Here is a 12904-nt window from a genome sequence, read left to right on the forward strand (position 1 = left end):
CAGGTTCAATTCGTGGGTCTCTATGGGCTCTCCAGCTGTGTGGCTCCACGTCAAATGCGCTTGACACCCCTTCCCAAAGGCAGACCGTTTGCCTTGGAAACAGCAAGGCAATGATGTTGGAACATATCATTCCAAGCCCCCTCATGCTCCCTCAGCTCTACAGAAACGACCTCTCCCGTCACCTGCGACCCTGGCCGCTGGTGGTAGAGCAGAGTTAAAAACATAGACAGACCTCAGTACTAATGCAAAATGAGCACTCCAGGAGTACATGGTGCATACCAGGAGTGTATATGCATACCCACAGACTGCGGGCAATCAGGTGGCTTTACTTCTAAGCTGGGGAGCCCCTCTGGATCTCCTCTCAGTTGCTCAATCATTTAACAGACCTTCACTACATGCCAAGTGGCCGCCAGACTCCATGCCAGATCCCAGACATATTGAGAAGTGAACAGATACCCAAATCCCAGTTCATACCCCAGGAAGGAAATAGATGAGGCCCCGGATGCAGTGACTGCTGGGATAGGAGTCCTCATATCAAAAAGGTCTCTAAGAAGGCCATTGCTTTATGAAGGAGATAACACCTGAGTTATGCCTGAAGGAATGGCATTGCAAGCGGAGGCATCCGTACAAGACAAAGCACAGACACCCCCAAAACTTACCATGGGGAGTCTATTGAAGCGAAAGTACAGGGTGTCATACCAGCAATCACTTTTCTTAGAAGTGGCAGGAGATGCATTTTAAAAGCAGAGGGAGAGGACCTCCTACAAGTATTAAGACCTTCTTTTTAGGAGGAGCCAGGGAGGAGTCTGTCCTGTGCCCCCACCGAAGCCACAAGTCTAGCATCATGCCCCGATCTTGGCAGGAACATGGGATATATTTACCGAATAAGTGAATTGAGGAAGAAACAAAGGTAGCCATGTGACTTAGTCAGATTTGCATTTGAGATAGGTCACTCTAAAGACTGCATCAGTCCCAAATTTCCAACACAACCATGTCTTCCACAGTGGGTCTGAACACATAATAGTTCTTAGGTTCTTTTCTGGCCTTGAGAACCTAGAAATTCTTGCAATCTCACAGCAGACAAAGCATGAGCAGCCACCTAAGCCAATGTTTCCAGAAGCATGGGGTTTATGGTGCACATTTCTCAAAGCTAAGCCAGTCTTCCCCATCCACTTTTTTGTTTTGTTTTGTTTTTAGTAACCAAAAGAAGGCAGGTGGGGATCTTAGAGCCTTTGGCAAGCAACAACCTCTCATTGAATTTCCGTGGCATTGATTTGTTTTACTCTCTTCACGGTTCCAGTGGCCTTCTGTGTAGAGCAAATGTATGTCAGGATCCCAACAAAACAGATGGACCCTCAAATTAGTATATTGCAAAGGGACTCATGACAAAGATGTGGCAAGATGTAGGGAAAACACAGTAGGGCATGCAGCAACGGGGATTTTATTCTGAATGTGATATACGTTCATTATGGAAAACACAGAGGATGGGCAGGAAGGCAAAAACAAGTGACCTGAACTGCTGCTACACAGTGAAAAGCATTGTTGACACTGTGTGGAGAATTCTCTTCTTCCTTCCTCCTTGTTTCTCTAGAGAAACATTGCTTTCCTGAAGGCTCACCTGGCATCCTGCAGGTTTGAAAACTTCTTACATATTCCAGAATGTGTGGATGGTAGCAAAGAACTGGCACACACAGCACATGGAATGTTCCACGTTTTGTCTTCAACCAGGCCCTAAACCAGACCACTTGCCTTTTTGTTGTGTTTTCATGTACTTCAGCATTTTAACCCTGAGAGCAGAGCTTTTACTACTGGAATTACTTTTATTTCATGACAACCCTTCTGTTCACCTGCTGACAACCCCCTAGATTTTTTCCTGGCCCCTTTGGGCTTCCATAATTAGAATGATGATAGACCTACTATTTATTGCCCCCTCTGGTCTATTTATTGCTGTCCATGTAATCCTCACCTTGACTTGCTGAAATGGAGGAGTGTGGGAAAGGTAGAAAGAAAAGGTTATCTCAATATGTCACTAGCGTTAAAAGAAGGTAGAACATTGTAGACTTGAAGTGACACTGGATTCTAAGTTAGCTTCATGGAAAAGTGACATCCAGTTGCTTTTCAAATCCCCAAAATGTTAGTATGGATTATAGACCTATTTATAGTCTTCAGAACTTCTGACACAGTCTAAAACTGTTGGTGGCAAAACAAAGTTTTCCAAATCCAATCATGTTTCTCATTGATTTCCACTTTGAAGTTGGAAGTCATTGTCCTCAAGATATAATAAAAACCGTGCTTAAAAAAAAAAAGGAACTCTCCCTCCCCCCCGCCTTGATATTTAAAGGAGAATGTTTTTTATACAACGCACTCGTTTGTCTGCTTGAAGTAAATCACAGGGCAGTGCCAGCTGGGGTTCAGAGTCTTAACACTTTTGATTTAGTTTCTGTAATGAGAAGCCCTTCTCATGTCTTTGCAATTCAACATAATAATATAGCATATATAATGTAACAGTATATATTGCACACCTACCAATCTGTTCATTCCTACCACGCCAACCTGAGGGGTCCGCCTAACGTCATACATGCTTCACATTTCTATAAGAACCAGGAGGGAGATGGCCTGCAGCTTCATCTCCCACCCCACCGACCCCTCCTTCCCACATAGTCTCTTTCCCTGACCAGCTCATGGGGATGTTAGCCCCAGCCTCCAGGGTTTCTGCTGTAAAATACAGGGAGTGGGGGCACTGTCAGAGTAGCAGAACAGAAAAAGAACTTCTAGATTCCACATCAAAGGCCCCTTTCATCTGATCACAGGTAATGTCTCATATCTGTCCTTCTGCAGTGCTCCCAGCCTCAGGGACTGGTGCCCAAGGCAAAGACATGAGGGTCATCCTTGAAACCCCCCTCTAGACCCACAGCCAGTGATGTGACACATTCTGTCCTTTCTACCTCCTAAGAACCTGTGGCAGTCGTCCTCCACCCCATCAGCATCATGTGTCACCAGATCCCAGACTGCCTCCCAGCTCCCTGTGTGCATTCACTAGGCCTGCCACCAGACCTGTCCACAGCTTTCTCCAGTGACGTCTACATGTTCCTCTCGCCCTGTCTATACCTTCCTCCAGTTCAGCTCTATCCTCCTCTAATCTATCCCCACCTTCTTCCAGTCCTGTGTCACCCTCCTCTAATCCCATCTACACCTGCCTACAGTCCTGACCACTCACTGCAGGCCAGAGTCAGCTTTCCAGAACACAGGTCTGACCACGCCATTCCTTTCCATGGCCGGCCATCACCTTCAGGATCATGGGACTTCCGGTTTAGTGGGGGACAAAACAGAAAACAACAATAAATAAACATATTCAATATAATATCAAGTAGTGATGAATGCTGGGAAGAAAACTAAAGCATTGGCCCCAGAGGGTGTGGGCACTGATGTTTTAGATAGGGTGGTAGAAGGGAATAAGGGAAGGGGGTCTCTCTGAGGAAGTGGCATTTGAGCAGAGACCTGGGTACCTAGTAGGTCCTCAGTAAAACTTAGTTGGCTCTCTGTCACTCTGAATGAAAGACTCTAACCCATTTTTCTAAGTCTCCCTCCAGCTGATTTTGTTCCAAATCACAAGCATGAGGCTTGAGGGACATGAGTGGGAGTTTTAATTAACCCGATATGCAGCAGAGAGAAGGGCAGCCCAAAACCCCAGAAGCCTTTTCTGCAAAAGGTCAAGGCTTGATAATAAAATGGTGCTTTCATTCTCATTAACGGGGCAATTGATTTAAGGACCAGACCCAGTGGATTATTGATCAGTGTTAATGATTAGAAAATACCAAGTTAATGAATCTAACTGCCATGAAACCCCTGTGGACTTGGAGAAGGCTGGTTAGATACAATAACCTTGTTCCCCTCCAGTCCAGCAAACAGACTTATTTACAGAACTCTAGATTTTTCTAAGGAAACAAAGGCAAAGTAAGAGTCACTGATAGTCAAACAGTCTCTCCTTCCAGTGAAACTGCTGCTGGACCTGAGTGATCATCCTGAGTCTCTACAGAGGTTATTGCTGACACCCCCTGTTCCTATCTCACTTCTTAAAATAAACTTTTCACTTTAGAATAGTTTTAGTTTACAGAAAAATTGCAATAATCGTATAGAAAGTTCTCATGTACTTACCCAGCTTCTCCATTAATCCCTTACTTCAGCATTGTCACAATTAATGAAGCAACATTGTTGCATTTTTATTAACTAAAGCTCATTCTTAATTCATATTTCCTTAGTTTCTACTTAATGTCACTTTTCTGTGTCAGGATCCCATACAGAATATCACAGTACATTTAGTCATCATGTCTCATTAGGCTCCTCTTGGCTGTGACAATTTCTCAGATTTTTCTTCCTGTTGATGGCCATGACAGTTTTGAGGAGTTACTAACAAGGTGTTTTGCAGAATATCCCTCATTTGGGTTTACTCTGAAGTTTTTCTCATGCTTAGTCTAGAGTTATGTATGGGTTTAGGAGGAAGAAAGGGTAAAGAGCCATCCACACCACATCATGTCAAGTACACTTAAAATCACATGGCTTCTCACTGTGATGTTGACCTTGACCACCTAGCTGAGGTCGTGCTTGCCAGGTTTCTCCTCTGTAAAGTTTCTCTCCCTCCTGCTTTCCACACGGTTCTCTCTCTCTCTCTCTCTCTCTAAAGATTTTATTTATTTGTTCAGAAGAAACACAGAGAGAGAAAGAGGCAGAGATACAAGCAGAGGGAGAAGCAGGCTCCATGCAGGGAGCCCAATGTGGGACTCCATCCCAGGTCTCCAGGATCACGCCCTGGGCTGAAGGCAGGTGCTAAACTGCTGAGCCACCCAGGCTGCCCCACACTGTTCTCTTTAGAAGGAAGTCACTATGCACAGCCCACACTTAAAGAACAGGGACTAATGCTCCACCTCCATGAAGGTGGAGAATCAACATAAATTATTTGGATTTTTCTGCATAAGATATTTGTTTATATTAGTATGGAATCGTGGATATTTATGTTTATATTTGAGCTATAATCCAATATTATTTTACCTTTTTTTGTTGCTCAAATTATTCCACCTTTGGCCATTGGAAGCTCTTTCAGTTGGCTCTTGTATCTCTGACATATCCCCATCAATGCTGGGTGGGGATTGTTTGGTTTCAAGCACTTCCTTACTCTCTGGCACTACAAGATGCTCTGGGCTCATTTTGTATATTTCCTGCCTTAGCCCTGGAACAAGTCATTTCTCCAAGGAAGAAATATATCCTAATATAATATATTAGTTTTCATAATGGGTTGTCTTGTTTCATTTTCTTTATGAGCATAAAAGTAAGTCATGCTTGTTGTGGAAAATTTAGCAATTCTATGAAAGAATAGCGAAAAATATAAGTATCCCTAACTATGAAACAGCAAAAAAAAAAAAATAAGCCACAGTTAACATTTTGGATATTCCCACATGGTCTTTTTTCCAGTTGCTATCTCTTGAGAAGTCCTTTCTGTACTTTCACTCTTGATCTTATCCATCAGACCATGGACCCCTGGTGGGTGGAGAAGTGGTTTGCCTCCTTGTCCCACAAATGTAATTGGAGCAGATGAATCATTCTGGCCTTTCTTGTGTTGTCTATTCACTGGGTCCCTTCCCACTCTTCCTTCTGGGGGTCATAGGTTCAAAAGGCCAGGAGTCAGGATGTGTCTTCTAGCAGAGTCTGAGGATAAGAATACATCCTACTTCTGGAACCTTGGACATGACTGTTGACTTCACTTTTTCTCTTTTCTAAGGATTAAATGAAATAATGTGTGCAAAATACTTAAAAGAGGGCTTGGCAAGTAACAGGTATTAAACAAGTAAAAGCAGTGATCGCTATAATTACAATTATTAATAATCCAAAGAAACACATTGCCAGTGATAGAAGCATAGCTTAGTGTGGTAGGCAGGCCTCTGGGAGAGACATATGTGCACATACTACCTCTGCGCCAGAGACCTCATGAAACTGATCTGGTCCTTTCCAAGAATTGGGGCAGACTGGCTAAGAAACTGTCTCTCTACAGGACCAGCAGTGCAAAAGTGGGCCCTTGGGTCTCAACTAAAAAGAATACATATGGAGAGGCAGTACTGCACTGTGGTCAAGAACAGGGGCTCAGAACCAGGCTGCCAGGGTGGCAAACAAACTCTGGTCCCATCACTTACCCACCAGGTGACTCTCATTCAGCCATTTAACCTCATCAGGTCTAATGTAAGGATAACCCTATTGGTTGTCTACAAGGTTGCTGTGAATATTCAGTAAGTTCACAAAATTAGGGACTCAAAACAGTATCAGGACAGAGTAAACACTCAATTCCTACTATTTACTATGTTTATTATTTTATCATTCGGGATTCTTCAGGTTGCAGGTAACAAAAAAACTTAGCCTCTATTGCAATAAGCCGAAGGGTATCTATTGACACGTGCAGGCATGCTCGGGAGTTTCTCAGAACCTCATTGGCTCCCATCGGATCATGCTCCGGTCTCTGAACCAACCGCTGTGGCCGAGGAGATCCTAGGCCTGGACTGGCCACTTTGAGTCTCACGTTTCCCTCCTAAAGAAAATCTCAGGGAACAGAGGTGGTGAGTCCCGTGGTGATAGACGCCTTTCTTTGAAACTATTTCCTTTTCCCTGAAGATGAAGCAGAAGAGGAGAAGCTTTGGAGTGGCCAAGTATTGAGCTGACAGGGCCAGTCACAGACAGAGTCCCTGTGCAGTGACGCTCCCAAGGAAGGCAGAAGGGGAGGAGGTAAATCAAAGGTGGGAAAACAAGAAGGTAAGCTTTGGGCAAGATTCACTTTCTACAGCATCCTGACCCATCACTTGGTATAGGAGGATCTCCTTAAAATTCCCCACAGGGCTGGGCTAGGATAAGAGAAATACATCGAACTAAAGTCAAGAGTCTTGAGCCCAAGTTCTGGTTCTGCTCTTTGGCATGGGGCAGATGGCTTGCCTCGGTCCAGACCACCACCTCCTCCGTTGTCAATGAGCAATGAGTTGATTTTCCTAACTCCATGACAGCCCTAGAAATCCCTGAATCTCTACCCATATCAGTGCTTGCTCTCTTGTGTTGACTTTTTCCCTCCAAATAAAGAAACCGTGGGCATGCAGGGGAAAAGCCTACTTATGGTAACAACTGGAAACCAGAAAGAGTTGGGGAATCATGACAGAGGAGGAGGGAAATGCAAATATCTATCAGTGACTCATCTGTGCCAACACTGATGCTTCATCATTATCCATGGAGCCTGATGCCAGGTAGTACAGATGAATGTGGTCACTCATGCTGTGTGGGGATAGTTTCTTTCTTATTTCTTAGAAGCCCACTTGCAGTCTCACCAGATGAAAATTGTGCCATATTTGCTGCTGGGAGCTGGAGCTGGAGTTGCCAGTCTCTGGAAAGAAGAGCCATTAGGCACCCTTCTCGCTGGGTCCTTCTATAGGAATTTCAGATGAAACTGTTCTATGACTCTTACCTCCTTGGAGAACTCTTCCCAGATTCCTAGGCTGGGCTTGGTGTCCCTGAATCATGCTCCTACAGTCCTTCTGGTGATCTTTGTGAGCACTCATCACTGACTTGTCATCACCATACAATTGTCTACCTACCTACTGAACCTGTGAGCAAAGGAACCAAGGTCTCTCCAGCCCCTAGCACAGATGCTGGCACACAATAGGTGATCTGTGTTTATTGAGTGAATAAACAAATGGATTTAGATAACCCAGAATACTCTTTCTAGCTCAGCATTGTAAAACAGGAAAACATGGAGTAAATATGACCTTGGGCAAGTCACCTAATTTCTATGGACTTCAGTTTTACTTCCTATAAAATACATGCAATAATAATTTGTTCCCACTTCCCATGGGACTGTTTGATGATTAAATGAGGTAATGTAGAGGCATCTTGGTGACTCAGTCAGTTAAGCATCTGACTCTTGGTTTCACCTCAGGTTGTGATCTCAGAGTCATGGGATAGAGCCCCATGTGGAGCCTGTCTGGTTTTGCGCTCAGTAGAGTCTGCTTGGTATTCTCTCTCCCTCCTTTCCCCTCTGCCTCTTTCCCTATTCACATGCTCTCTCTCTCTCTCTCTCTTTTTCTCAAATATATAAATGATATAATGTATATAATACTGCTAATTACCCTTACCTGAATGTTCCCTCTATTCCCACTGCTGTATTAGCCTTCATATAATGTATTTAAAATGATAAAGACAATAGTACTTAACAAATATTTGTTTTCTCCCTCTCTCCCCCGAACTACATTACAGTTTAATTGTTGAAGTTAAAGCTTATTTGTAGAAGGGATGGATGGATGGAAGGCTTCCATCTAGTAGTGGCCTTCCAACAGCAGGGGATAGAATGGGTGTGGCGGGTACCACTGGCTCAGCAGATGTTTATACCATTTAAAATAACTACCTTGGACTTCAGAGAGTTCTTGGGTATGAAGGTTTGGCTTTAATTAAAGTCTCAGCACAGTGTTAAATGCCATTTTATTTTCGTTCATAATTAACACTAATGAGATGAGTGGATCACAAACGGCCCACATTCTGAGAAAGTGAAAAACAACATCCGAGCTTGGTGGTTTCCATTTTTGCTTTTCTCCCTCCCATGTTCTGTTCAATTAAAAGTTTTGAGAAAATATTGCAACTACACTCCTTGTCTTATGGTAATGAAGCATATTAATTTGAATGTGATGAATACAATATTCCACTGACTTTTTTATTCCCTTATCTACAAAAGTTTAAAATAATGGGCCAATTAAATCAGGAGAAAAGAATGCAGGGTTTGCCTGAGGCTCCAATTCAGCAACCAGAGAACTGAAAGAAAATTCAGTGAAGTGTCTGGGTCAGACTGCATCCCCTTGGCTATAGCTGAGAGACACTAACTCATCATGACAGATGTGGACCAGGAAAGAGCAAATACTGTATCAAGGGGCCAGGTTCTAGACACTCTCCAGTGTTGTCTCAGTGAATATTTATTGAATGGAGGGTGGGTGGGTGGATGAATGGGTGCATGATGGATAGATAAAAATGGATGGATGGCTGCAATGGAAAGATGAAATCAGATGACATCCCAGGTCCCATTCTTCCCAAGATAGAAACGTAAGTCTAACCTGGAGTTGACTTAACCCTTCTAAGAACTAAAAATCAAAGGCAGAACTTAGAAGTGAAATTCAGCTCTCTAACCTCTTTACCTTAGATTCATAAACTATAAATCATCCTGAGTTCAGGTAGGACAGCCCCTGGGAGCTTAACTCTAAAGTAGAGGCCTCCAAACCGACTAACTCCAGTATGAGTTTCTGCATTGGAAGAGAGATATCCTGGAGCAGGCCTATGACCCTGAAATATTATTCGGGTGTCTCCATGAGGACTTCTAGAAGACTCCCTACCTCACTGTGGTGCTTCAGTCATTAAGTTCACTTTGCCACTCTGTCCTCTGAGGCAGTCTACAGGTACATATCCCCCAATATCTGTGTACTTTGTCACCTTCTGATCTGTTCTCTGCATTGAAGGCATTTTAAAACACAAAACACTCTCTCTCTCCATGCCCTAAGCCCCGTCCTCCCCGCACACACACGCAAACACACTCATGATGTTATTCCTAGCCTAAAGCTCATTGTTCACAGGCTAGACAAATCCCACCATCCCCAGCCTCTATGGTCTACAAACTCTGCATGGCCTGACCCCTGAATGCCTCCCAGTCTTACCTTTCATCATACCCACTCCCCCTGTGCCCATTCCTTGGGCTCCTGCATTGGCCTTCTGGCAGTTCTCTCTTCAGCACTCAGGCTCCCACATACCTCAGGACCTTTATGCATACTTTCACTTATTCCTTAAATGCTCTTCCCTATGTTAATACCTATCCATCTGCAGCTTTTAGCTCAAGCATCACTTCCTCAAGGAAGGCATCCCTGGTGATACTCCCTACACCAATATCAGTGTGTGTTGGGCACTGTATTTATATTGTCATAACTGAGTATTTTTCCTTTGTAGCACTTATCACAGTTTATAATTATATGCTTGTGCTATTATTTGAGTCTTATACCTCTTCCTTATTAGGCCATTAACACTATAACCACTGATTCATTGTATCCTTAGTGCTTAGCACAGTGCCTGGCTCATAATAGATGCTTAATAGATATTTACTGAATGAATGAATGCATGCATAAATGCCTATTCAAGAGCCTTGGCTCTTTCTACTCTACTAACTGCTTCCAAGTTTGGGATTTCTTAATTTCTAAAGTACTTACTTGCACTAGGCTTTATGCTAGGAACTTGAACAACTGAGATCTACCCTTGCTTTCATGTATAGTTCACAGTGGGACAAGAAACAGATACATAAATACACAATGACAATACAGCGTGTCAAGTCCTACAATTCAAGTTAAGTGTGAGGTTTCATGGAAGCAGGAAAGAAACACTCCTTGTTCCCCCTAGAGATACTTCCCAAATGAGATCTTTCCTAAGTTGAATCTGAAAGGAAAAGGTGTTGGCCAAGGAAATAAGGGTGGAGGTAGAATTTGTGGTGAAATGACTAGTAGTAAGAAGGCTCATCAGCGAGAGCCTGGCACTGGAGTAAATAAGTCCCAGGGATGACAGCACCCCAGGTGGAGAGGCAGGGCTGTGGGAGATGAGGCTGGGAGGTGAGCCTGGGCCATGGCACTGAGGACCTTCGATGACAGTCAAAGATGGCAAAGGATGCTGCGTGACAGGGGACTAGCATGGAGAGACCTGTGATTTGGAGAACTCTGGAGGCTCTTTGGAGAAAAAGTGCTCATACTTCAAGTGACTCTTCCTCCTCTGAAGAAAGAAAGGCTCAGTCCCAGGACTGTCAATCAAACTCTTCTCTAGAATCCAAACTTCCTTTTCCAAAGGGTGCTCAGTGTGGCTGACCTTGCTTATTCATTGCAGGGAGAATTAATTTCAGGGAGGGGGGAATTAAAAAAAATACAAGATTAAGCAGTGTAATCATCTGCTGCAGAGAGTTGGAAATGCAATAAATAATAATAGCATTGAGAGCTGTTTTTAATAACTCACCAGTGTAATTTAGCCCCAGCTTCTTGGAGCATATGTAAAATATGTCATAATGTGTATAATGGCAAATGCCTCATTGCCAGTCTCTAAAGACAAATGTCTTCCCAGGAGGAAAGGGGGTGGGATGGAGAAGGGAGGAGAAATTGGAGGACATGATTGCAAATAGGGTGTAGGAAGGCAAGCATCGTTCATTCTGACACCACTAATACAAAATTTGTGATCCTTTGCAGATGTGATAGGTTTCAGTTGGTTTGTCTTCGAGGATGGGGCAGGTTAACAGCAATAACATGCTAAAGGAGATAGTCATAATTTGTGAGAGAGTGAGTTGTTTTCATATTCTGCAGAATCACTGTTCGCATGCAGTCTGTGTTATAATTACAGATCATCGTTGTCTGTCTATGCCAGCAGGTCCCCAGGGCACTGAAGTCTTGGCAGCATTTGTTTGACTTAGTTGAGTTACTAAATATTCATGAAACCATTAAAATGTGTTATTTAAAAGTATTTGATAAAGCCTCACTTTTAGTAATTTATATGGACTATACCCACTCCCCTAAAGTCCAAATTAGTGGGATGGAGCTGGGAGTTCTCCTCTCTTGGGAAGCCAACATGGCACAATTAAAACAAGATAGACTTTGGAGTCAGACAGATCTGAGTTCAAATTCTAGTCCTACCACTTACTAGTTGTGACCTTTTGCAACTTATTCAAACTCTGAGGCTCCACTTCCTTACCTATTAAATGAGTGATGATGATGATGATGATGATGACAGCTAATATTCATGAATCACCCATTGCATTTCCTCCATCACAACACCACTGTGATATAGGTATTGGTATAATTCCCATCTTACAGGTGAGGATCCTGAAGCTTAGAGCAGTCCAGTAACTTTCATGAGGAACAAGGCTAGCAAATATTGTTCAGGAACCCAAAACTGGGTCCCTATGACCTCAGAGTCCATACTAATCCAGCTAGAAAGTGTGCTATGTGATCCTGTTAAACTAAGTTCTACAGTTGGGGAAGATGAGACATAATGTGTGTAAGGTATAGTTCCTGGCACATAATAGACACTTTGTAAATGTCTCTTGCATTGAAGGACTATATTTATCTTCCTTTGATGTGTCCTCTCTGGAAAAATACATCTGTGTCTTTGTCAATGTTTTATTAATGCCCTCATCATTCCATGCTCTTGGCCGAACAACTGAGCACCCCTCCCAGTCCTCAGGTTTTTAATCTATAAAATGAGGGGGTGTGGGTGCAAATTAGTACAACCACTTTGGAAAACAGTGTGACAATGTTTAGTAAAGATTCTGTGATGCATCAATTCTACTCTTACCCTAAAGCAGGGTTTCTCTACCTCTGCCGTATTGACACTGGGGACAGGGATTTCTTTGTTGTGATATTCTGTGCATTGTAGGATATTTAGCACCATCCCCAGCCTCTATCCTCTAGATGCCAGGAGCATCCCCCAGTTGTGACAGCCAAAAAGGTCTCCAGACATTGTTGCCAAAGTCTCTTGGGGGGAAGAGGGGGCAAAATCTCCATTGAAACCACTGCCTTAAAGGCACTCTTGCAAATATGCATCAGCAGCGTGTTCAGTAGTGAACAGAACCACATTGTTTGCAATAGCATAAAAGTGGTAACAACCTGTCTAGTAACAGCTGAATAGTGTATTTATCACAGCACTGCTGTGAAGTGAAATATAATACAATAGTGAAAATTAGCCATAGCTACCTACGACAATGTGGATGAATTTCCTAAATACAAGCTTAAGCAAAACAGTAAAAAGCAAGTTACAGAAGTCTACATGTCATATGATTCTATCCATATAAAATTTAATGACATATAAAATGATGCTACATACC

At 43.1% G+C, this 12904-nt stretch overlaps 1 protein-coding gene across 2 annotated transcripts in view; it reads left to right on the top strand.

The window, feature by feature from the left end:
- KCNIP1 (potassium voltage-gated channel interacting protein 1) overlaps positions 1-12904 on the top strand; it is a 337230-nt gene that overhangs the window by 268638 nt on the left and 55688 nt on the right. The gene's annotated exons all lie outside the window — the stretch shown is intronic.

Source organism: Vulpes lagopus, chromosome 3 (assembly GCF_018345385.1).
Source record: "Vulpes lagopus strain Blue_001 chromosome 3, ASM1834538v1, whole genome shotgun sequence".
In the NCBI taxonomy this organism is placed as follows: Eukaryota; Metazoa; Chordata; class Mammalia; order Carnivora; family Canidae; genus Vulpes; species Vulpes lagopus.